Raw genomic sequence first — 5,663 nt, 5'->3', positions numbered from 1 at the left:
TGTTCATTCAAGGCTGAGAGAGGATCTCTGTTCCCCAAAACATAGAAACCTAGACTGTGTAAATGATGATGCATCCCTTTGCTCGGGGCCAGACGCCCAAAGCTGCCCTAGGCAGCAGGTCTCTGGACCAGCTGTATATGTGTTGTAGTTCTCTGTTTATTCTCTTTTGTTAAATAAATTCTTCAGAGACAACAATTGGTTGTAACTCAATTCTTTACTTAATCCCTCACCAGCAAGATACAATTTCCATGACAAACAGCAGCCTCATAAATGAAAATAGCAACAGCAGAGGTCAGTAATAACACTGTAATAATGTAATAATGCTATGCAACATTAAATTAACATTAAATAGCTGTATTTCATCACTACCTACTTGTTTGGATTGTTACAGATACTTTGCTTTAAAAGTACCAAGTAGTCACACAGTGAGAAAAATACATCTTTATCCTATTCGTTACCCCTCACCAGAAAAATAATTTCCACGACAATTTGGCACCCCAGATGGGATGGACGAGGGATTCGAAATCCGTTGAAGGACAGAAGCCGGCTTATATTTGGAAAATCTTCCCAGTAGCGAGAAGCTGTGTTCAGCGGAGCCCTGGTCTTCGCTCCGTTCCAGAAAGAATAGGAAAAGAACTTACACAGTGAGAAATTAGTAGATAATTGAGAAAAAAGATAAAGAGAGTGAGATTGAACAGAGTGAAGGAAGTGGTCTTAATTCTCGTGCCTGAATGATTTGCAGGACCCTCTGCCCGCTTGTAAATTGACAAGGGGGTGCAGAGTGGTACTGGATCAAAGTGGCTCGCGGACAGGACATGCCCTGGGTTTCTCTGTGGTGTCCGAGGGCTGTTGGGGTTTCCAGCTGATAAGTTAGGTTTGCAGCGCGTAGCCTCAGACTTAACCAAACTCAGTGGACCCAAATATTGCTGTGGCCCCGAGTACAGGCTGACTAGATAGAGAAGACTATGGCAAGTGTCAGAGTAAAGCGAGGACTGAGTCTGAAGATTAACTTCAGCAGTTATGAAATTGATGACTAAAATATTAGACATTAATGGGACAATTTGATAAGATGGTTGAAATGGGTTTCCTGCAAAATGGATGCTTTAGTCTAAAACTATTGAACCAGCTAAAGACATGTTTGGAGAGAAAGGACAGCAGAAATGCAATAGAGCGTGCAGCCCTGTCCAGAGGAAAGGGGGAAAAAATTGCAATTCAGATGGGTAGGCTATATGAAGACAAGAGCTGAGGCCAAGGAAAGCTCAGAACTGAAAATTAGAATAGATTCATGAAGGAACTGATTAACTGATCAATGAAATCACAAGAACAAATCAACTGATTATATCTTCTTTAACCGAGGTACACAAGTAAACGGAATCCATTGCGGCTGATCCAGTCCTGGATGAGGAAACGTGCTGCGGTACAGTGAAAGTTTGATAAAGAGACATTGGCTCTCCCTCCAGACTCCCAGAGAAAGAAATGCCAGGAAAAAGAGGAATATTGACATTTAGGACATTGTTGAAGCCATAGCTCACGTGACCAGCCTGACTGAAACCCTTGACAGCTCCACAGACACAGCTGGAGCAGTTTGGATAAGGTTGTCAAAAAGTCTGGGCCACAATGACTGAGATAAACACAGCGATGAGAAAATCAGATCAAGCTGGACTTCTACAAGATCAGCATTACAATATGATAAAATGTTCCTTTCTTAATCACCATCATTTTCATCACACGTCACTTCAGCCAGACAAGAAGGAAAACAGTTTGAAGTATTCTGAGTACAGAAAAGGACAATGCACAGTCCAGAATTACCACTGGACTAAGCAGCTGAACAACAAGACCAGACCGAATCATGTAGGACTCTCCTAGTCCGCATGACCATCACCTTAGGACTACAGCGGTCTGAAACGAGATGCAATGAGACCCTGAAAGTTCTGAGTTTAAGTAGTCCAGAAACTGCTGCTGGAGTAAGGAAGAATTGTATTTCATAGCAGGTGACATCATGGAAGACAGACAGCACGAAGGAGCATGCTTAACATACAGAAGATCAACACGAAGACAACTGTCAAAAGAAAATGATTGGTGCTGTATCAAGCCATCCTGGTACAAGGATATGGACAGTACAGGGGACAGGGCGAATCAAAGGGCAAAAGTGGACATGACAAGAGTGGACATGACAAGAGATGTTGCACAATTTCTAAAACAGACTGACAAGAAGAAAAAAAAAAGAAAACAAATGGACTGAACTGGAGGGGGCGGGACGGACGCTAGTGACAGGATCCAGCAAACACACACTGGGTGAGTTACAGCCCCTCACAGATGAAGTAAAAATCTTAAACACATTGAAACTAAAATGAATTCCATATTAAGATCTTAGTAAGTAATACTAAACTTGAACATCCTGTTTGTAATGAATACTGAGCACAGAGGCGTTGGGAAATTATCAGAGTAACTGTTAATTAGTTCAAACCTAGCAGGTGACATCATTGCTACATTGTCTGTTTAAAACTACCCAAGAAGAGGGGCAGATGTTGTATATATGATACTATGTGGTGTGTGGTATTCAGATTTTGATGAAACATGACAAAACACTTTTGATAATCAGAGCACTGGGAATGGGGAGAGAGGGTGACCTCTAAGGCAAACACATACACATGCACACAGACAGCCCTGCTGCTGCATGCAAGGGGTAGGCAGAAACACACACACACACACACACACAGACTTCCACTGCACGTTAGTCTACACAGTTCAGGTGGACAGATGAGATTATAGATAAATTATGGACAAATAATTTAGGGACAGTTAAGAAGAGAAAGAGGGCTATTTTCCTTTTTATTGCAACATATTCTCTGGACACAGGGAGCTGCTGCTGTTGTGTTGTTTCTCTCTTTTTTCCCCTAATTTGAGCTGTTTCAAAGGGTATGGTGACTTGGGCAAATCAAGTGATTTGGAGCTAGAAGGAAGGGGGGAGAGATGGGTTCTTACCTGGAGTCGGCTGACTGACAAGTGGCCGGTGGTTGGGCCCGAGAACCGAGACAGCAAGGGTGGTGATGTAAACAAGCCTGTTTTGACACACATTGCTTCCAATAAGATCTTTTCCATACACCATGGGTATACATTCAACATGACCTCATGTTTGAGGTGCTAACTGAATGACAGTCTATAGCTGTAGGTTTCACAAAGTCTAATTTGATTTGGACGAGTCGAAGATTCTAAAATGATATCTACTAAACGAGAAGCGCTTGAATGTATTAAACATGTTTGTTTGTTTGTTAGTGATTCAGAGGCCTGGTTATGTTTTGAATTCTCTGTTATAGGCTGGAGTCACCATGCCCTGCTCGCCTGCACACTGCCACAGCTTTCTATTAAAGGAAAATCTGTGGGGAAGGCCAACCAACAGAGCACAGAGTGGTAGAGTGTTACAGACCAACTAGCAGTAAATGGAGCAGTGCATCCGCGAGCACTAGGTCTCAAATTTTCACACAAACTGTTATTGATTACATCAAATGCCACACATTTCTCTGTTGGTGATTCAAAGGCCTAGTTAAAATTTTACATTAGCCACGCGGCTGGTCAGTTTTGTTCTGCAGTACATCACAACAAGCATGCTGAGATGACCATTGTTTGCTAAAGCGGTTAGCGCTCAATGGCTTCACACAAGGCTAGTCTGTCTCAATTGCAATCGGAACAGACAGGATAAACCTGGGACATGTGATCACAGTGAGAGTACGTCTCTCCCTCCCACAGTGTAGCCTTTTCCATCTATTCCAAAACCAATCACCATAAAGAGGTGATGATGATTTTGTAGACAAAGATTCCTAATTATTGACAAAGGACTTGAAACTGACGACACTGAGATGACAGAGCCTCACTGACTGAAAAGGCTCTCCACAGTCCGGCCGTACTCGGACTGTACTGTCTGAACTGGATGTTTGTGTGTCTGCACCCATTTGCTGCCCTTTAATGATAAAATGCACACTAACAGATTCCCACAGGAGAAGCCAGAACGGAGGCTGCCAGCTCATTCCAGGTTGTTGAATGTTATTGTTTAACCCTTTCAAAACATGGTCCAGAAGGTTGCTCAGGTGTGTCCCAAGGGACCACGTGGGCAAAAGGGGGGAGGTTGAATAAGGCCTGAATTTCTGAACTAACAGATTACAGTGACATTTGTATATAACAGTGTTAATGCTTTTAACTGTTCTTTTAAATGTTTTCCTTTAATTGATATTGCCTACAGTACAGATGGAGGATTAACAAGGGTTTACACTAAAATCTTAAAGTATGAGGTTGAATCTGCCTCGATGCTAGACTTAGCAGGGTCAAAATTGGAAGGTAAACTGTCTGTGTTATTGGACACGGTGTTATTGGACACTGTGAGCTCCAAGATTTAGACTCATTCAGAGAGGGTGAGACCGGTTTAGAACATGCTACTGTCTAGCCAGAGCTATCTCAGAGAGATTGTGGATTAAAACAACTACGAACTAATTAAAATCTCATGCTGTAGTAATCTGTGTCTTTCCTACAGGTCCAGACGTGATCTTATGGATTGCACTAACACCATGTGAATAAATGAAATGCTGTCTTGTAATTGTTGGCATGTTAAGTAAATAGGTTAAAGTTTTCCAAAACAGGAGGCCAGAGCGGTGGCTGGTTTTCCCATATGTGCAAGCGACATTGCCTTCACAGCTGCCCTTTGTAGCCACGGCTACTCTCGGCGAAGGGAAATTTGTTTTGGACACTGTCCGTTCTGTAGCTTTACAAGACAACACAAAATACAACCAATCCAACAGCCCACGTGTGGCACGACTAACATACTGCATACCCCAATAGCCTACTTACTGCACAATGACATCGTGCACAACCCAGCCAGCCTATATGTTAGTGCTGGTAAGCTTAATGGACATAGGCACAAATGAGTGTTTATATCGGTTTAGCCTGCTTTTAGGAACCCTGAATCTTCTACCAGAGGGTAAAAGCTGAAATTCTGAATGAAGTATGTGGGTCGGATCGGAAACAATTTTTTTTGCCTGCCTGGGAGTTTTTGACTCCCATAATCTTCATAGCAGTCTGTACCTGACGGACGATCTGTGATTTGGACTGTACTGTGTTTTGTCAGGTGACCATACCAGGCTGTGATACCGTATCTTAGAATACTCTAGTATTGCGTGAAAAAACAACAACATAAATTTCGGCTCGACTCCATACACTCTGTCTTTGTAAAAAATGCATCCTCTGTTGAAGTCTGGAGCAAAGAGTATTCACATGGTCCTTCCAGATAAGTGTAAGAGCTAACCAGGGTAATGGGTAAGTTGTTGATCACTACAGGCCTGGTGTCACCTATGGCATTTGTGTTAAGCACCATCTCCTCAGTCTTGGTCACATTTAGCACAAGATAGTTGTCGTCACACCACTGTCCTCAATTTTCGTATGATACGCTGCTGGGCTTCTATCTTTGTACATAAGGCCGAGGATTGCTGTATCGCCTGAGAATTTGATAATATAATTGTCAGCATGGAGTGCAGTTTATACAGTATACAGTGTAAAGAGGACTGGAGAGCTGACACAGCCCTGAGGGGCACCAGTGCTGATTGGCCTGGGCTCTGTGAGAGCATTATTCATTCTGACCTGTTGAGTACGGTTTGTTAAAAAAGTAAAATACAAGT

Source organism: Micropterus dolomieu, linkage group LG17 (genome assembly GCF_021292245.1).
Source record: "Micropterus dolomieu isolate WLL.071019.BEF.003 ecotype Adirondacks linkage group LG17, ASM2129224v1, whole genome shotgun sequence".
Lineage (NCBI taxonomy): Eukaryota > Metazoa > Chordata > Actinopteri > Centrarchiformes > Centrarchidae > Micropterus > Micropterus dolomieu.
This window is presented reverse-complemented; position numbering follows the sequence as displayed.